Source organism: Gallus gallus, chromosome Z, assembly GCF_016699485.2.
Source record: "Gallus gallus isolate bGalGal1 chromosome Z, bGalGal1.mat.broiler.GRCg7b, whole genome shotgun sequence".
Taxonomy (NCBI): domain Eukaryota; kingdom Metazoa; phylum Chordata; class Aves; order Galliformes; family Phasianidae; genus Gallus; species Gallus gallus.
In genome coordinates, this window is record NC_052572.1 from 44,026,177 (window position 1) to 44,047,809 (window position 21,633).

The window sequence follows — 21,633 nt, forward strand, 5'->3', positions numbered from 1 at the left end:
AAATGAGCAGTAAAATTTGAGCATTTGGATGTGTCTCTGCTATTCTCCAGAATCGTTTAAAGAAACTAATACAATCTAGATAAGATGCTAGATTTTTATCTGGATGCTAGATAAGAACTGGAAGTGGCTGCTCATTGCATGCACTCAATTAACCAAATACTGCCTGTAGAAATATAAACTAGACTGGACATGGTAAAAAGATTCTAAAAGTCTGCTTTTGGGAAACATTGCCAGCATGAAATGGATAACCCTGTTCTACCAAAGGACATTTACTTCTGTGCTAAGTGATGATGGGATGATGTCTTGCAAAAAAAAATACAACTGTTAATTTATTACCTATCCACTAAATTTGCATAAAATACAACTCTCTTGTACCTTCTATGTTATTAATGGAAGGATAATAGATATCTCATGCTAATTTTTTATTTTCTTCTATTAGCAATATGTCTCAAACATTCTAAAATCTCAAAAAAAAACCCAAAAACAATGTATAATAGCTAGCGATCAGTTTATATTGCATGACAGAAATGTTCATGTTCAGAGGGATATGAAACTGGAAGCAGTTAGAAGATGATGTTTTAATTTCCTCCTTCTTCCATACTTGTCTTCATTTATTTATCAATGTGTAACATATTATGTACAAAATAGTATACAAAAGATATGGAGTGTCTGTTTACTCCATATTCTTTGGCAAAAAATTTCAAGGTCAGTGCATCAAAAATAGAAAACATACTACATACGCATTTATTTCACAGTGCCTTGGATCCAGCTAGAATTAGAAACATTTTGTTTAATAATTTTCCATTTAGGAGTAACAAGGAAAATGAAAACTGGTTCATTTCACATTTCTGAATTCTAAATCCATCTAGGAAAAAACTACAATCATTCACAGAGAGAGGTGAACAGTGCACTGGATACAGAAGGTACTGAATACTTTATGCTGAAGTAATTGATGTAACTTGTTCAGAAAATGACCCCAGCACCTGGAGCTTGCATGCTGTGTTAGGGATGACAGATGAGCATGCAGCAGCATGGTTAACTTCAGAGCATATTGCTGTTGGGTGCTGCTTGGCTTCTCCTTGTGAGCATTTCTTCACATTGCCAAGGCTTCCAAATCCACCTATAGCTTCATTGTAACATGGATTTAATTTTGAAAAGATATTAAGAAAAAATAGAGACTGGACAATTTTGAAGAAAAAACTGTGTATGCAGGGTTGGTTGGTTGTCCAAGCTTAGCACTGCTCTACCAGGTTTGTATGGCTTTTGATCATTGCAGCAGAAATAAGTGATACAGGCAGCCTGACAGCTGAGTCAGGATAAATTAGACACGATGCAAATGATTTCTGAGCCACACCACCCAATATTGTTGCAAACATCTGAAAGCTTGCAGTGCCCATTCATATGTGGTGAAGATACCATGTGCCCATAGCATTCCCAAAGCATGGAAGCCCCAGCCACATATATAGCTGCTTTAGATGAAAGTAAGTGCAGAGTTCCCACTGGAATTCCCAAAAGAGAAAGCAAGCATGCTCCTGGGGGCCTCACTTCTATGCGAACCAGCTCAGCTTACAAAAATACAAGAGGAAATTCTTCTTCCCAGGACCCCATGAAGAAGCTTTTGAAGCTTCCTGTTAAACATCTGCTTGCTAGTAGTGGAGCCAATATTTATGCTACATTAGAGATTTCTGCTCCTTCATATTATTCATTCCACAGTCCACTGATACTCAGAGCCATTTAGAGGGTTATTCCAGCTGGCCTGTGCCCAGGACTGGCCCTAGTACAAAGCTGAAGGCTGCAACATCTGTGTTTCATTCCAAAATCAAATTCCTTAAATATTTACTCCGAGCACATTCCCAGGAAGCATGAGACTGTTGAATTTGTGTTCCACCTGGAAGTTATTACCACTTGTCACATCATGCAGCCTTTACATTGCCTGTGTCCACAGTTCACTGAGGAACGAATGGCCTTTCTGGTCATACTCCAAATAGTCATCACTAGAGCAAAAATTATTCCTCCAAAAAATAACATAAGCATTTCACAACAGAGAAACCTTTATTTCAGAGAATGTAGCAAACCCTTTGCAGGTTTCCCTGGAAGGCCTGTGGTGGCTGATAGATGCCTCTTCCTGTACTGTGAGCTGCATAAAGACGGTGAACACAAAATAGTGAGACAGTGAACACGCTGATAGTGAGATTAGCATGTTTGCTCTCCTCTAGGCAGGACTGCACCCAGACCATCAAACAAGTATGGTGGCATGGCAGTGTATCTCCTAAGGCCTTGTGCCTCAGTGTGTTATGCCTGTACACAGAATTAACAAGCCATTGACATAATGGAGAGATCTTGAAGGCAAGCCCTAACACAGATTTGTTTGGCTGATTGCTTTTTAGCTGTCACACCCTTTATGTAGAGCTGTACTGTCAGACTCAATGCCACTGGAGGCACCAGAGGCTCTTAGAATATGAGAGGCCAAAAACCCAGGGGTACAAGGCTACCCCTGAGCTGTGGTTGTATTCCCTCTGAAGCCCTAACAGAATGCAATGGGCCCAAGGAGTGAAAATCCTCTGGCTTGGGTGGCAATGTGCATCACTACCCATGAAGTGCAGCACTGTGCTGTGCTTCATACTAGTTATTTTCACATGTACTTCTTGCAGTTGTGGAAGATGTTTCAGATTTTTACACTTGGCTGGAGTGTCTTGGTGTGGTTTGCTCAAACATTGTGCAACTATAGCTAAGGTAAATCAATTTTTTCAACCTGTTTTAATGACAACTTCTGTCTTGCCAACACAACCATCTATATGCATCTTTCCTTGTTTTGTGGCTCAAAGCTTGCTGTCTGAGGTATTTCTTGTGATAAGACTCTAGGAGATGAGAGGTAGGTGCTGCCGTGTGGCAATCAACATCACTGTTTGGACAATTTACATTTGAAAGCATTTATTTGGAGCTGTTTGCCTTCGGCCCAAGACTTAAGGGAGTGCTCAGGACTGTTTACTGGACTGTTTACTGAACTGTTTACTGGACTGTTTACTGGCGGAAGATATGTCCTGTGACCAAATTACTCCTGTCTGCTACGGGAGACTGGGGGATGATACCATCATATCTTGTGAAGACAAGATACTAGTTGGCGTCTCCATACTCCCTCTTATCTGCTGGCAAGGCCAGGGAGATAGAAGCAAAAGGAGTTTCTGCTGAGATCCAAAAGCCAGAAACTGTCACTTCAAAAGGCTGACTCGATCACTTTGAACTTATAAATAAGTTTATGCTGCCATTGCAATCATCATTGTCGTCATCGTGGTGGTCACCATCCTCATCAATGGAACAACGCCCAACAGCCCACCTCTACTGAAGAGCAATGACTGAACCACGAACCACGCTGGACCCATAGTGATGACTATCTCCCTCTTGACTCCTGTAGAGACTCCTTGCTTCTATTTTCTGTCTTTTCTACTGTCCGCCTTCCCTTCCCCATCACCCTAATTCGAACCTATAAAGATTCCTTGTTTCTATTTCCTATCTTTTCCATCACTCGCCTTCCCTTCCCCATTACCCCAATCCATAATAGTGTCCGTCCTCCTCTTCTTCATCTCCTTTATTAAGATTTGTAATAAACTGGTTGGACCAACATTTGAACCATTGTTTCTTAATCTCATGCCAGGTATACATATATCAAAGAACCTTCTCTCCCTCCGATGAATTGGAGCAAGACACCATCTAATACGTTGGCTATTTCTTTTAAATAAAACTAAAAAGGCACAGTGGAACTGTCAGTGCTTTTAATATAAACACAGTGGGGATCCAGTAGTTATGTGGGAAATTACACAAAAAGAAAAGAAAATGTTCTGCAAATAGAAACACTTCAGAACCTTTCAGCTGTCCAACGGTGTTTACAAAATATTTGAGTGATTAAAACATAAAGTAATTTTGCCTTTAGATTAACACGTAAACAGAAAATACCTCTGATTTATTGCAGACAAACAATAATTTAAATTAATTTTAGAACTAGGGTCTCTTTATTACACTTTGTTGCCTGATCAGTCTGAGGTGTTCTGGATAAAGATGTGTTGATACGTAACTTTTTTTACTCCAGGTCCACTGGTGTTTTAGTGCATGTTATTCAACATCTTCAGAGCCAGATTTATGCATGAGCAAGTGGTAAGTGCCTGTCTGGGTCTGCCATGGGAATACTGGCTTCATTCTTCACCTGACTCCCTGGTGGACTTCTTCTGTCCCTCTTAGCCTCTTCTCCCAACACCTGCTGGCTGAGACCACCCCCACCCCTTGTGCACCAAGGTGATGTTGAGTTGTTTTGGTCCACCTTCACAAATCACTCTTTTTTGGACTTTTACCCCCTCATTCCTCAAAGTGGAAGCAGTGTCATAACTTCTATAAAATTAGTCTTTTCACCACCATATACACCCAACAGTAACCAATAGTGAAATTTGTCTATCTCACCTGCCACAAGCCAAGACAGGAAGTTCTAAGAGGAAGGAAAGGTCCTATCAAAGTAAAGTGAAGGGGAGGGGAGGGGAGGGGAGGGGAGGGGAGGGGAGGGGAGGGGAGGGGAGGGGAGGGGAGGGGAGGGGAGGGGAGGGGAGGGGAGGGGAGGGGAGGGGAGGGGAGGGGAGGGGAGGGGAGGGGAGGGGAGGGGAGGGGAGGGGAGGGGAGGGGAGGGGAGGGGAGGGGAGGGGAGGGGAGGGGAGGGGAGGGGAGGGGAGGGGAGGGGAGGGGAGGGGAGGGGAGGGGAGGGGAGGGGAGGGGAGGGGAGGGGAGGGAAGGGAAGGGAAGGGAAGGGAAGGGAAGGGAAGGGAAGGGAAGGGAAGGGAAGGGAAGGGAAGGGAAGGGAAGGGAAGGGAAGGGAAGGGAAGGGAAGGGAAGGGAAGGGAAGGGAAGGGAAGGGAAGGGAAGGGAAGGGAAGGGAAGGGAAGGGAAGGGAAGGGAAGGGAAGGGAAGGGAAGGGAAGGGAAGGGAAGGGAAGGGAAGGGAAGGGAAGGGAAGGGAAGGGAAGGGAAGGGAAGGGAAGGGAAGGGAAGGGAAGGGAAGGGAAGGGAAGGGAAGGGAAGGGAAGGGAAGGGAAGGGAAGGGAAGGGAAGGGAAGGGAAGGGAAGGGAAGGGAAGGGAAGGGAAGGGAAGGGAAGGGAAGGGAAGGGAAGGGAAGGGAAGGGAAGGGAAGGGAAGGGAAGGGAAGGGAAGGGAAGGGAAGGGAAGGGAAGGGAAGGGAAGGGAAGGGAAGGGAAGGGAAGGGAAGGGAAGGGAAGGGAAGGGAAGGGAAGGGAAGGGAAGGGAAGGGAAGGGAAGGGAAGGGAAGGGAAGGGAAGGGAAGGGAAGGGAAGGGAAGGGAAGGGAAGGGAAGGGAAGGGAAGGGAAGGGAAGGGAAGGGAAGGGAAGGGAAGGGAAGGGAAGGGAAGGGAAGGGAAGGGAAGGGAAGGGAAGGGAAGGGAAGGGAAGGGAAGGGAAGGGAAGGGAAGGGAAGGGAAGGGAAGGGAAGGGAAGGGAAGTAGAATTTGCACCAAAATTGTCACAGAAACTCTACAGCAATCTTATCTGCTCAGCTTGTCTATGCAGCACAGAATTCACTTTCACGCAAAAACATAGCTCATTTGTCTGCTTTTCCACTTCGCTAACAACATTTTCCTCTGACTTTGACTATATATTCTTCACAACACTATTCTCCAAAGCACTTTCCATCCTTGGTTATTAATAACTTTCATTTGATGCAGTGATTTTAAAATCTTTGAAGCTGTCTTCACATCCACAGTTTTGTATCTTGAACAGTTCGCTTTCTTCTACTTTGAAAAGTACAGACTGTGAACATGCTCTGTGTTAAGAGCTCATATGAAATACGTTGAAATCCTTCTCACCCTCTCCTAAAATAAATAAATAATAAAGTATGTTCTTGCAGAAAACATGATCCTTGCAGCAATCACCACCAAAGCCTGTCAGAAAAGCATGTACTTGGTTCCCAGTTGTCCTTTGTGGAGAATAAAGAATACAAAGCATCAAGGACTGTGTGAAGTAGCTGTTACATTTTGCGGGGCACTTCACCATGACTGATGGAACTGTTCAGCAGCCAGCCTGACTTTTCCTGGCATACAATCACTATGCAGTTTCCCTTGTTTTTGAAAAAGTTCTGCAAACAATTGCAAGGAGTACTCATAGTAGGGAGATGCTTCTCAACAAGCCACAACCCCAGTAGCATTTTCTTTCAAAACCATATTTCTCTCTTCAACGACTAAGAAGAGCATTAGCAACTCTTTTCTCCCACCCAGGTGCCCAGCACCAAGATTCATACGCTGTAGAAAAGAAATATATAAATCCACAGGCTGAGACCTAATGGAAGAATCTCAATGCTATTGGTGTTTCTGGGCACAGATCTTCCTCTTGTGACCGGAAAATGCAGATTGGACTTTTTAAAGTTCATGGTATCATAGATGTTTCAGGATGCTCTATTTAAACATTAGTTCATTTTTCACAGTAATCATATTCTAAAACTGGAAGGGGAAATAACCTTCCCTGTACATAAACAGAGGCTTCTCAGTAATTTATTCAGTATTTTTCACTGTGAAAAGCTTAACATTGCCTGGGGAAAAGCCAGCTCAGTTACACAGGAAAGCAGTGCTACATATACCTATCCCCACAGTCCCATGGCATTAACTACTTACACCAAACCAGTTAGCAGCTAATTAATAATAACCAGAGTCTGTTACTTTCCTGACAGTGATTGCACCTTCTTTCAGTGCTCCTGATCACTGTGCCAGGACTACAGTTTCATCCTGATGTCATTTTCATTTCTTTTCTTCAGAAAGAGCAGCAACTCCAGGAATGATCCTGAAAGGATCCATTTGCCTTTGTGTTGATTTCTTAATGAAGGATTCCTGAATAACTGTCATGAAGACATTTACTATATGGCCAGAGGAACAGATGAGCATCACAGTTTTTGCAAATCTCAAGGAAAAGCACAACACAAGAGTTAACAGTGTATTCAATAGAAAAATGGGGGGTGGGGAACAAAAAAATCCAAACACACAGAAGATCACTTTCAAAAGACCACTCCTAGCAGTAAATCCTTCTAGTTTTGTCTTTGTGAGAGATGCAGTATGGTCAGGAAAACTGTTACTCTGCTGTGTGTGCACTCACACATTCATTTCCCTACTGCAGCTGTGATGTGGTTCATTAAAACAGCCACTTTCTCCCAAGTCTGCTGTACTTTATTATACTTCTGTTACTGTTCCACTCTTCAGTGAGTGATTGAGATACACTTCCTGTGATTATTCATGAGAACTGTTAATACACATCTGAGTGGGTCAACACTCTTCCCTTCCCCCTTTACTGAAATAGATTTAATCTACTCACATACTCTGGTCAAAATTTCCTGAATGGGAACTGCTTCAATGCTACATGATGCTTCAGAGACTACATTATCTGATGTTACTAAATTAGTGAAGTGCATTTCTCCAACTCTCATAAGAAACAGGGAGAGAAGGAGCAGATGCTTGTATTAGAAGCATTAGATGCTTTATCTTTGCAGCCTTACATGACCCATAACACTGCATCCATGGGGATGTTATTATTAAACAGGAGCCACATGGATATATTTGGAATCATGCCACATTCAACAACAGCTTTATAGACATTGCATCATTTCTTCTCCTTCTGTGCTAGGGAATTATGCTTGATTCTCCACACTTGTAACAGGAAGAACTTTTATCAAACAAACTACTTTAGGCCACACTATTTTAAGTTGGTCATACATTAGAGGACTTTAACTGATAGAACAAGAACTAAGGTTCAACTGAAAGCTCTCCAAACAAGCATATAAAAAATATTTGTTTTCTCAGATTTTTTGAAATGCAACCTACTGATTAACTACATGGAACAAAAACTAAGAGAAGAATGCAAAAAGTCTAATATGCACACACACAGATATACAGTGCTGCAGCTATTTTTACTGGGATTACAAAATCAGCACTCGCAAAAGTATGGCATCAAAACACATTTTGAAGCCACCAAGCAGTAATCAAAACAATACAGAAAATCACTCAGAAATTGTTGCAAGCATGCATTATGTAGGAGAATTTTGGGAGGAAATATTCTCTTAAGAGTATTTATTCTTGCTGAGGGTCCTTGAAAATTTTCTATTGTGTTGGAAGAAGATGTCACAAAGAGCATCACACTTTTATTTCAGTCTTTTCTTTGTCTCTCCGTGCTCTTCACAGGATTGAAGGGTTCCATAGGGTATGTAGAGTAAGGGCCCTGTCAAAATTTGATTTTTATATGCATAAGTAGGCTTCAAAGAGTAAGAAGTTGAAGCCAGGGAGTGTGGACTCCAGCAGGTAGGAAAATGTCTTTCACATACACTAAGTGTAGCTTAAACCAGGTGTAGATCACTTCACAGTCAGAATGCAAGGTCTGCCATTTCTGGATCATAATCAAATTAATGTTTTAGAAGAAGAAATCTTCATGTTCTGCTTCTAAAAAGTGAGTAAGTAAATGAAGTGTTTTGATTTAAATGTGTAAAACTAACAGAACTAATTTCTTAGCCAAATATCTAAAGTCTTCAAATAAAAAGGAACACTGTAAACATGTTTTTCTGCAACAGCCCTTGCTATGCGCTGCTTCTTTGCCATCCAGGACAAGGACAAGGATAATCATGTCTAGAGGCAGCACAAGAGAATGACCTATAAGAAAAGGAATGGATATAAATCAGCATTTACAGAAAAGGCTACTAGTGTTATCTGTACGCAAGGATTACCTGCATGGCCACTGTTCCCTATACCAATTTTAGACTACATGTGCACATACAGTTTCCATTACTATCAATAGAGGAGAGCTGCTCTGAGAGTAGAATACAGTGGAAAATACTGAAATTCTCTTGGTTATTCTCTGTGTAACTTGTGCAGGTAATCTGTGCCTTGCAGTCTGAATGAGTGCATCAGTGTTGGACAAAAAATCATCTATTACCTGATATGTTATTGTCAATAAAACATTTTGGATACACAATCTCAATGCCATCCTCATGTGTCATCATGCACTCCCAGACACACTGGACCTTGACTGCTGATCTATGCAGTTCAAGTCTCACCACTTTTGGGAATACTATAACATCAATACCCTCCTTGTTTTTTATAACCACAGCTTATCCATTAGACAGTGAAAACAGCTACTAAAATATAGAGATACACAGAGAAATTATGTACTAGTAAAAACATAGTACAGAAACTGATCATTTGTTGATGAACTAAATAGAATAATGACAGACACTTGTAGAAACTTGTAGAAGCTTATTTGGACTTCCAAAAAAGTAAATACCTCAAGCATAAAGCAGCACTTAGAATGAAATGTAAACCGCTTGTTATATCTTCATCAAATCATGTAAAATGTTCTCTTACATATAACTTAGGGAATTTTTATGAAGAGTTCTCCTCAGAGAAAATATCAGCATCAGCAAGATTCACAAGCCTTTACACAACTCCAGGGAAATCTGAAAGAGCATCTAAGAAAATACAGAGAAATCTGATGCATTTTAAACCGAATCTTATGCTGACTTAGGGATTTTGTTGTGAGTTTCCGTGACAGCTACACAGACTCCTGAGGCTTCCCGCTACTTGAGCTTGAACTGTCAGTGTGAGAAACACCCTCAACAATCAGTTCTCCTCCTTGGAGCTCATTCTCTTTCCTACCCCAGTGTGGAGGGTGTAGGGAGTAACTAAACTCAGAGATCTGAGCTTGAGTAGAGCAGAACAAAAATGTAGTCTTTGAGACATATACTTGAGACCTTTATACAAATGTGTTACACTGTATAGCACTAATGGGTCCTTGCGACAGTGTGCAGGTTCACTTCTTTTCATAACCCTTCTCTGGGTATGCTATTATCCACTTAAGACTGGAAGGATGTCATTTGTCACTCCACATTACCATCAGAGAAGATGCAAATTAAGGATTTGCTGCACCAGAACCACAGAACTCCGTATTTAGGCTAAATAAGGCTTGCCAATGGGTGGGGCATAAATAACATTATTTCCAAAAGTATCCCAGAAATGCAGACATACATTCTTATTTTCCTCTGGAGGTGGGGAAAATTATTATGAATAATAACTTTCTTCAGGTAGAAGGTATATCCTACTTCACATGTCCATGAGCTCAGCAGATGAACAGTGATAGTTACCGGCAGCCTTAGGCAAGTTTTTCCCACTCTGCCAGACACTTGGGAGGTTATGAGCTGTAGGAGTAAAACTGAGAAGATATTAACTTTTAGTAATTCTGATGCTTTATATATTGTTGTCCCACTGACACTTAAATACTTTTAGTATAAAAATGAACTGCTAAGAGAACTCTTCATCAATGACATCAATATTGGGATCGAGTGCACCATCAGCACCAGAAGATGGCACCAAAATGTGTGGTCCAGTCGACACGCCTGAGGGACAGGATTCCATCTGGAGACACAGATGCAGGTTCAAGTAGTGGTGAACTTCATGAGGTTCAACGAAGCTGGGTGTCAAACTGGGTCATGGTAATCCCCACTGTTGGTACAAGCTGGAAGATGTAAGGATGGAGCACCGTCCTGCCAAAAAGGATTTGGGGGTACTGGTGGATGGCAAGCTGGACATGAGTCAGCAATATGCCCTTGCAGCCCAGAAAGCTAACCGTATCATGGGCTGTGTCAAAAAAAGTGCAGCCAGTAGGGCAGGGGAGGTGATCTGGAGGACTGTGTCCAAATGTGGTTTTCTGAGTACAAGAGAGCTATAGACCTGTTAGAGAGCATCCAGAGAAGGGCCACAAAAATAATCCAAGGAATGGAACACTTCACCTACAGGGATAGGTGAGAGACCTGGGGCTGTTTAGACTGGAGAAGAAAAGGCTGCAGGGAGACCTGAGAGTGGCCTTTCGGTATCTAAAAGGGTAAGAAAGAAGGGGACAGACTCTTTAGCAGTATCTGCTGAGACAGGACAAAGAGAATAAAAGAAGGGAGACGTAGATTGGACATAAAGAAGTTTTCTACAACAAGAGTGGTGAGAAACTATCACAGGTTGCCCAGAGATGTAGTGGATGCCCTGTCCCTGGAGACTTTTAAGGCCAGGTTGGACAAGACTCTGAGCAATCTGACTGAGATGTAGATGTCCCTGTTCATTGCCAGGGAGTTGGACTAGATGGCCTTTAAAGATCCCTTCCAACTCTATGATTATATGATTCTATGATTATATGAAATGAAAGGAGTGTGAAAAAGGTGATTGTGGAGAGTTTGAATATTGACAGAATGAGATTCATGTGAGAGATTTCAAGAAAAGAAAGCAGCGCTATAAGATTATATACAAATACAGGAATAGTTAATGCAAGAAATTGAATAGAAGAAGAGCACACTGTAGCTGGAGAACTTGAGTTTCAGGGAAACATATTTGAAAATCTGATGAGTAAAAGAAGAACAGAAAGGGGAAATTGTAAATGAAAAGGAGTTTTAGAAAATAGAAATAATACAAAAATTATTAATATCAGCAGGAATCTCTCTGTTGACATGAAAAAAAAAAAAAAGACCAATATCTCACCCAGTTTGCATCAACTGTTAGGTGACATATGAAAGAAAATGAGATGACTGGCAGACCTAACCACAGTTTAAGGATAGCACTCTCTTCTAAGAGAACCTAGTAAAAAAATTTCCTGAGGTCAGCCTAGCAAGATGGACTGGATGCTCTTATGGCATGTAGTGCTTGCTAATGTAGATCAGTAGATACAGTAGTTGGTTGTATACTAAATAACTACAGACAATACTAAAATAGGAATAGTCACTGATTCCCTCAACAGGATGGAAGGTGGAGAGACCTTGCAGAGAAACCTTAACAAATTGGAGTACTGGGCACTCACCAGATACAAGAACAGGTGCCAGATTCTGCACCTGGAATGGGGCAACCTCAGGAATATGCACAGACTAGGGGATGAGAGCCTAGAAGCTCCACAGAAAGGGTTCTGGGGATTTTGGTTGACAGCAAGATGGGGTCCCTCATGACCAGCACTGCTAGCTGGTTGAGGGAAGGGATTGTCCATCTGTTCCATTCTGTGGCTGCCTCACCTTGAGCACTGTGTGCAAGTTTGAGTGCTACAATATAAGAAGGACATAAAACTATCAGAGTGTCCAAAGGACGACCATAAAGGTGGTGGAGGATCTAGAGATCAATATGTATGGGGAGCAGCTGAGGTCCCTTTATCTGTTCAGCCTGGAAAACACTGAGGGGAGACAGCCTACAGCTCCTCACAGGTAGTAGAGGTGCTGTGCTGAGCTCTGCTCTCTGGTGACAGCAACAAGACCAGAGGGAATGGCATGGAGCTGTGTCAGAAGAGGGTAGGTGGAGGTTAGGAAAAGGTTCTTCACCAGAGGGCGGTGGGCATGAAACAAGCTCCCCAGGGCAGTGGGCACAGCCCCAAGCTGCTGGAGCTCAAGGAGTATTTGAACAACATAAGGTTTGAGCTTTGGGTGGTTCTGTATGAAATCAGGAGTTGGACTCAGTGTTTCTTGTGGGTCCCTTTCAAATCAAGATATTCTACTATTCTATAATTCTATGATATAACAGCTTTAGAGAATGGCTTCATGTAAATAAAACAACTTAAGTGTATAGAATGCAATGAAGGACAGGTTTTTCTTCACCATCTGTCAACTGTTCATGGGCTGATTAGTCTGGTTCTGTGACTAGTGGGGCAGAGGGAACCACAGACCCATACCCCAGTAAAGGAGAAAAACAAAAAGGGTAGGGAGATGGGCCTAAAGACAAAACAGTGGCAACAATCTGAGAAGAAAGAAACTTACTTACTAATTATGAAATCGGAATGCAAGATAACACAATATAATACAATATAATTGGAATTGAGGCTAATAAATCAAATAAAATTAGAGAGTGTCCAAAAACAAACAAACAAAAAAAACAACCAAAAAAAACCTGAAGGTCTTACACTAATGCTGAGGGTGAGATGGCCAGGGAGCACACACACTGCAGAGATGAGCAGAAAGGGAAAAAAGGGGATGTCTCATGACCTGCAAACAGTTTTATCTTTCCCTCTGAATGGAAAACAGAAATGAAAAGTACGCTGGGGTATGTAGCTCTTCTTCCCTTCTGAGGCAGATATACCCAGAACTATTGACAATCCATGGAACTGGAGCATTAACTCTTTAACTCCCAGTACATTACACGATGTTATGATGTGGAATACCAATAACAAAAATCATAAAACCATGACACCATCCTTCTAAACGTGGCAGACAATCCAGAAGAGTCAGTAGTGTGCCCCTAAGAATATGCATTTCTTAGTAGAGCTGGTTATCTAGGAGTGTCCCATGCCAGAGAAACAATGCTTCCAGTAACCAAGTTATATTGTGCATGTTACTACACAGCACGGACTTACACTGCATACACAGACCCAAGAGGAACAGTAGAAGAATACACTCAAATCTTTAAAGGAATTAGATATTATTTTATATATAAATGTAGCATCATGTGTGTATGTGTGCATTATTTTGGGCAGTCTCAATCACCTAAAGGTCTTCTTCTTTCCATCCAGTGACACCATTTGAGGCACATGGGACTGTTCAAAGCAATCCTCTGTTTAATCTGCAGGCTATTGTAATCTAGCCATTATTTACTGGGATGTTTCAACCTTCATGTTCATGAATAGCAAAAAATACGCCATTAACTCCTAAGAAGCTCTCATTGTCTGATTCAAAGATGTGGCCCATAAGGATTCTGGGGAACTTCTTGTTTCATCAAATAGTAACAGTTCTTAAGAATGCTATGTAGTATGAGAGGGATTTATCTTCAGTATAAGGGGAAACATATGTTGAAGATATCAAGACATGAGATTATTAAGGGGTTGCTGTGAGAGGTCAAGAGTTCTTTTCTGAACAGTACTTGTTTTATAAGTTTCTTAAACATAATTTTGAATCATTATTATAAAGTCAATACAGATGTCTATTTTTTTTTTTTTTTTTTTTTTTTTTTTTTTTTTTTGCCATTTCTGAGCATTCTCAACTCCTATTATCCTCAGTGGGAATCAGAATTTCTCAATGGCTTTGAAAACCTGGTCCATTACCTTCTTAAAAAATACAGATTTCTTCTATTCCCCTCTTCCACTTCTCTTTTAATTTCTTACACTCAGTTCAAGCATAAAATCATAGAATCAAAGAATGACTTGGGTTGGAAGAGACCCAAGTTCCAAGCCCCAACATCAAGTTCCAAGCCCCCTGCCATAGGCAGGACCACCAACCTCCAGATCTGGTACTAGACCAGGTTGCCCAGGGTCCCATCCAACCTGGTCTTGAACACCTCCAGAGACGAGGCATCCACAACCTCTCTAGGCAGCCAGTTTCAGCACCTCACCACTCTTTCTGTAAAGAACTTCCCTGACATCCCATATTAAGTCAAAGAGCATAAGATCACAGAGACCACTAGCATTTCCATGTCTCAACTGGCCTATTTACATATTACACATTATATATTACATATAATACTCCCTGACTATTTAGATGCAAGCCCAGGTGCAGATTTTGATGGAGTATTAGCCCGGCACACTACTAATATACGGAAAGGCCTCTGTATTACGTTCTCTTCCACCTATGGCCACCTCACATGGCCACTGTGAAAATGGCAAACTGGTTGATGAGGTGTCTTAATCTTCCCAAGCAGGTATTAGAGGGTGTATATTAATCCAGGCTGCCCACACTTGCACGTATGCTATGGTACAGAGAATGTTAAATCTCTTTCTTCGTGACCACTGTTGTATGGACTGTTTGGGTCTAGCCAAGTTGTCTAGATATTTGCAGAGTTAAGAGAATGGGTGTCAGGTTTTCACAGCTGAGTCCCACATATCCTGTATGATTTTCCTTTGTGGCTCCTGACATGCCGTCAGTGGTGACTTTGTTCTTCCTGGTCGGTGTCCAGATGTAATCAGTCATACAATCCCTTCACATGGAACAGGCCAGTGCTTATGAGTCTCAACATGCAACTTGGATCATGTTTTCCAGCATAAACTTTGAGAGAATTTTGGAGTTGCATTAGTGGAAAGATCAGTTGTTAACTGAGTGAACTTGACATAGGACAAAACTGCAGTGTCTTTAAGCATGGAGTACCACACAGCTCTGAATCATGGACTCCTCATGGAATTCAGCAGAGAGGACTAAATGTCAAGGCTCTGAGGCAGGCCATATCATCCTAATTGCCCAGCCATTCACAGCTGGGATACCTGTTCACTGTCCCTGCCTGGGTCAGGGACCACATTTCAGCTTGAGCTTGGCACCTGACCTCACCCTCTCACCCTGCAAAGCCAGGCTGGCTTTGCATTATCCGTGCTGTGTCTGAGGTGCGGGTGGTCACACAGTAGCTGGGGCTCTGTGATCAGCCCTGTTCAGATGTATGGATGAGGGTCTGGCAGCATGAGGTGGTCCTCAGTGGGGCAGCCCCTCTCCAGGTTCCCAAACATTAAAAGGGTTATGGCCACAGTTACCTGTCTGAACAGCTGTCATAGTCCCTTAGAATGGAGGACTATTAGCTAAGCCATGAACTGACATGGAGGAGGTAAACACTTCCAGGAAAACAGTGAAACAGAGAGAAGTGGGCAGCTTAATTCAGCAGGGTTGAAGTAGGGCTGGAAAATCAGTGCCCCCAGTGCCATGACACTTAAATACTGTGCATTAAGCATCATCACACAAAGCCCATTCTTCATTATAGCAAAACAGATTATTCATCTTTTCAGTATGAGTTCAAGTGAAAACTTACCTTCCTTTGTGCTTCTTTGCTGTGGCAGAAGAGGATCATTTCCAGCAACATGCACCAGAAACCAGATGTTGCCATATTCATTCCATGTTTTTTTTTTTTTGCTCTTCCCAGGCCATCAAAATGCCTGATCTAAACAGCTACATCTTTCCCTGATGCAAAGCAGTGATGCTTCAGTGAATGAAGCCTGACACTGTGCATGGTGGCAGACAGCAGCCAGGGATCTAGCTCTGAGCTTTGCTTCAGTGAATGGAAATTTTCTTGAGCTGTGCTTAACATGCACTGAAATATGGGCGGAATGTGATTTCTCTGAAAGTAAAGCTGCCCAATTTACTCCAAAGACTTTTAATCATCAGTCGGAAGGTCATGGCAGACATTTTTATTTCAATCCAAAATCCAGAGATTCAGGTTTGCTACTCTCATTGTGGTTCGTGAAAGAACTTCACTGGATAAAATTCTCACAAAAATAATATGGAAAAAAACATCTCCTGCTGCTTCAGAATGGCACTTTGCTACTCTGCTGTTCTGAATACAGGAGTTATTTAAAAAAAAAAAAAAAAAGTAAAAGTGTTAATTCTGTATTCTGTGGATGTGCTGCTTTCCTTTAAAAATGAGACTTGCCTGACAAAGAAACTGTCTATGAATTTCCATCCTCATGTGCTAATGGATTAATCTGCTCATCTGCTTGCTTACATTCCCTCATAATTGAAACTTAGTCCTTTACTGTATTATCCATTTAAAAAAATCAGGTCTAAGTTTCAATGACTTAATAGTCCTTGGCTAGTTTGAAAGGAATTCAGTCAGTTTTAGTTATTTTCTCCTCAAACAGCAAAATCCCTACATCTTGCTGCTTTTGCCAAGAAAGAGCATCCCTTTAGAACTACACATAAGTACTAAAAAATACAGCCATATGGGCACTGTGGTCCAAGGGGCATGCTGGCATTGCTACCATGCAACCTTGCATTTAGGAAGTGTAACACTCCTCCAGGGACAATGTGCACAGTACTACACCCATGCACTTGGTAGCAGGCACTGTGCCTCAGTCATGCCTTGTCTACTCCTTTTGGGGCTCAGCACTGCCCATGACCGGGGGGGGACCCCAGAGGCAGCCTGAGGAGTAGGAGCACTCAGAAACACCATTGCATTTATACAGAATAGGTGAAGTAAAAAAGGCTTCTAAACCTACAACCTTCATATGCATTTGCATGTGTTTATCAGCTTGTACAGAGTCTAATCCTTTCCCTTTTTGTCATTCCCAAGTACTGATCTGGGGGAACAGAAAGCAGATGTGAGTGTAAGAGGTAGATGCATTTGGTTACTGTGTTTATCAATCACCAGTAACACAAACTCCAAAATTATGTATTAAAGCAATGTTAATATTTTCAGATGCTCTGATTCACAATACTATTTTCTAAAGATCCCCATTTTAAATCTATGAACTCAAAATACATTATGAGATGTTGCGATTCAAGCAAAATGGGTTAGAAATGTTGGAGCAGCAGGATCATGATCTCAGCCATTCATATGGTGGATTTACAGGGCCAGTGTGCCAGACTTCCTGTTGAAAAAGAAAGGATAGCACAGATATTTAAAACAAATAGAGAAAATTGAAATAATTCAACAAATGCATAGCCATGACAAAAAAGTGCATAAGGATGTGAAGTTAACAATTTTTGAAGCATCCAGAATTTTTTTTATGTTACTATGATTGATAGATAACTTCTCTGATGTAGTAACCAAACACGTTTTGGTCCCCGAGGGTTATGGTTCAACAGCATTCCAACTGAATACTCTTTTTCTTTGTTTTTCTTTAATGTTCATATTACATCCAAAAAATAACTGAACATTTCATATTTCTATTAATCATTTCTGAATTAAGCAATATTGGGTTCAAGCTTGGCTTTTTAGCACAGAAATGGGTAAAGAAGCAACGTTACAAAGAAAAAATATTCTGCAGAACTTCATTACCAAGACATAAAAATGCAAAACATATCTTGCTAATACAAAAAGATAAACTCAGCTGCAGTAAAAAAGCATACATCTACAATAACTTATAATATAATTAGCTAAATGTCCTTCTATTTTTAACTGCAATTTTTAAGATCACTCTGCTCACGTTTTGTTTACATATTAAATCAATCAAATAAAAAATAGATGACTGATTTTCCAAGTGGTGAAGCATTACTTCAGGAACATCAGGAAATTAAATCACTGACAGATCTGCATGAGGATTTCTAACAAAGGCATCAGTAATACATGGCACTAATGCTTTTTAATCTTGATAAGCCAAAAGACCCTAAGTTTTATAATATCTAAAACAGTTAGCAGAAAACAGAGTTTCTTCTGGTACCTGAGAAAGATAGTATTAGTCATGTCACATGATCTGTGTTTCTGTATAAAAACCGCAATCTTCTGTCTGAGGATGGCTTCAGCTTGTCTGGCAGTTACCACAGTTTTTTTATTCCTTTAAGTATTTTTAAATAGAAGTTCCAAAATTGCTTTTTTAACTTTCAAGCCTGTGCTGAAAACCCTTTAATATAAATGGTACGTGTGTCTCTCATTGAATGAGTTGAATCAGACGCCACTTTTGAATGACAAAATTTAATTATAAATTCTCCATTTAACACAGATAGCAGAGAAACAAAGTCATCAGCTGACACAGTGTGCTGTGAGGCTCCAGACTGATCACATAACTTGGCTTGGCCACTTCCAAGTCCATTGCTTTGGCCCAGCCACTTCTCTGAGTTCCAAATCTTCCTATTCCATATTCATTTTAAATTCCACCCCCCCTCCTCCCCACCGCCACCTCCCCCTCCCCCCCCCCCCCCCCCCCCCCCCCCCCAAGAAAAAAAAAAGTGCTCAGTTTTTCTGTATCTGCAGAAGCAATGTTCATGCTGTCACCTATGTGGCTGTTTGTCCTTTTAGCCAAGACCATGAATTTTTACAAAAAGAGGAAACAAAACAGAGAGGATCCACCCCACACTAGCTCTGAGGATGGAAGTGTGCTGCCACAGCCTGGATCCAGCAGCCTCTGTTCCATGCTGCATTTGCCACTAGGGTTAAGAGTCATCAGAACTATACCTATGTGTGCGCTTAACCTTTTTCTACTTTTTTCTCCCGCAGCAGTGTGTTCCTCAATTCAACACTATCTTTTTGGAAATTTGTTTCCTTTTGTTTTAAACTGTCTTTCTCCATTGTTGTGTTTTTCCCTTTCCTCACACTAATGATCAGGCCCAGCCAACTTGCATTTTCTCTGCCCAGAAAACTTTTATAACCATCCTGTTGTCTTGTGTGCTCTTTCCTGTGGTTCATTATACCACATTATAACATATTATAGTGTTTAATTATAAGATGAACTAACCAGAGATATGTTCTGATTTTCATTTCTTACTTCATAATTCCTAACATTTAGTTTCCCATTTACAGTTAATGAGTGTACAGTGTTTTCAGGTAACTATCTGCAATTACATCCCTCCTGAGTGCTAACACTTCAGGCAAACTTGTGCATATGTACATACAGTTATTTTTTCCTATGTTTCACTTAGCAGCCTGGAACTGTACACATCACTTTATCAGCAGGTCACCCTGGACCTTTGGGGTCTGGAAATTCTTTGTCAACAATTTTAGTTTCGCTGTTGAGTACCCCCAATAACATCAGCAAGTGCTGCTTTTATAGCATTTTTTATAATGCTGATGCATTATGCATCCTATTTGCCCAGTTACTAGTGAATTTCCAGGTCAGAACAGACTCTGCATTGCTGGGCAATTCAGCGGCTAAACTCCTGTTGCTATGAAAATTGACTATTGTTCCTTGCCATTGCTTTCTGTTTCTTATCTGATTGTAAATAATTTACCCCACAAAAACCACAAAAATGCCATTTCTTTTAAGAGTGCTTCAACAAGGTTGAGAGCTTCTTGTAAAACTGAGTATTTGTAAGCATGCCTTTCAGGATGTTGCACAATGTTTAGAAATGAACAAGAGGGCTGTGCTGAGCTCCCAGAGGGTTGTTGTGGAGAGCTGCTGGGACATGAGGTGCTACTCCAGGAAAATCCCTGGCAGCATCTGCTTGAGGACCTTTCTCCATTCATTGCTTCTGGGAGGCTCCTCCAGGCTGCACTGCACCATCCTGCTGCCTGCCTCTCTGTCTTCCAGAGAGGAGAGCTGGGGTATAATGTCGCCTGTGCTCACTGCTGGGATCATCATATTCAAGGTGCTTTTTTGGCAGAAGAAGGGTTTGGGATGCCAAACATCAGCGTTCTCAGGAAGTAATGCCTGGTCTGCACCACATATACAATACTTCCCACACACAGTGCTCTGCAGTGCAGGGCAGTTTCCTCGTCCTGTGGTGGGTCCTGGCTACTCACACCCTTACAAGTTGGTGGCAGGGCCAGCTGGGCAGCCACGCCAAATCCACTGCAGACAGCAGGGCATGGCTTGGCATCTGCTGGCACTGTTGCCTAAAGAATCTTTCTTGTGGAAGATTTCTGACTCTGATCAGCAAGGCTACTCCTTCTAGCTCCTCTCTCAAAGCATTAGAAAGGTACTAAAGGAAAAACAAGGATACAGAGAAAAGGACAAGGAATAATAGCAGATCTGAGAGCAAGGCAAAGAGGTACTTACCAAAACATCTCTGCCAGAACTGGGCTTTGCAGCATGTGGAAAGTGGCTGCCATGGGGACTGCAGAGCATCCTGGGGCTGTTTGGAGGGAAACTGCTGGACAAGGCTTTCTGAGGCACAAGAAAGCCCTAGCTCACAGGCCTGGAGTCCTCTTTGCTGTAAATAGTGGTGTGTGCATCTAAATGCTGTGGAGGGAACTTTCATTCCACAGAACTGAGCAGTCATCAAACAGCATGCCAAATGGAAAGATGAAGAAGTCAGGCCAGCACCACTCTCACTGCAGCACAGTGCTGCCCATAGGTAGGGCCACACAGACTGGACCCAGAGGTTTCAAAGCGATTTTACCAGTCTTGGGCCATCTGTAGTACTTATTTCCCAAGGTCCTACCTAGAAATCTTTTATTAGTCATCTCCCATAGACAAGAAAGTGACAGAAAACCACCATGTATTCTGTTTCATCAGCTTTGTGTAAACTTCTGACTTTTAAGACCCCAGTTCTGCTTTCTTTTAGGACTTTAACCGGAGCAGTGGTATAGGCAACTTGACAGCTGAAACTGTGGCATGAGTTTCAGTGCGATGATGCTAAGCTGAGGACATCACTGCTGTGAGGTACTGGGCAGCCCTGAGACCTGCCTGCCCTCAGCAGTGCTGCTGCGCTGCTCCTGCTCACTGTATGCACTCCTGACAGGAAGGTTTTGCTTTTTGAGAGGATACCTTGCAGTACCCACAGGTACTTTACAAAGTGGAGTAAATTAAGATGCTCTAGGACACTGGTTTCAACTTCTTTCAAGAAGTATAGCTCCCAGCACTGGAGCAATATGCATACCTATCGTTATCCTCAAGATGCTTTTATTCAATCAATACTTCTATCAGGATGTACTCTGCGAAGGGCCCACTGTAATTGGCAATTCAGAGTAAAACCTCCACAATTTTTGCTTGGAATTTCTAAATGCGCCTTTCACCCCGCGTCACTCCTCTCTGCTGACTGCCGATTACTAGGCACAATAAACTCGAGGGCAGCCGCAGGAAAGGTGAGCCTCACTCAAGCATGCTAATAATTCGAGATGAGTAAGAACTACCTAGAATTTCCTACCCCTCTTCCCTCCAACAGCATGTACATGGTCCGCAAAAATACTCCATGGTAGGCTCTGTTGCTTCGCACTTATCTCTCGTGCTGCTCCATGCTCGGCCTGTCCGTCTCCGCAGACAGTGGGACAGGCAGAAGAGGACGGAGGCGGGAGGAGGCGGGCAGAGCTCGGGTTTGAGGAG

At 42.0% G+C, this 21,633-nt stretch overlaps 1 long non-coding RNA gene across 1 annotated transcript; it reads right to left on the reverse strand.

Moving 5' to 3' along the window:
• Window positions 1-13,986: 13,986 nt before the first annotated feature.
• LOC101748261 lies at window positions 13,987-21,618 on the reverse strand. The gene is made up of 2 exons (XR_001464773.4): window positions 20,368-21,618; window positions 13,987-17,304 (listed from the first exon to the last, which is right to left on the reverse strand). It is a non-coding gene; the product is annotated as an uncharacterized LOC101748261 (long non-coding RNA).
• Window positions 21,619-21,633: the final 15 nt, after the last annotated feature.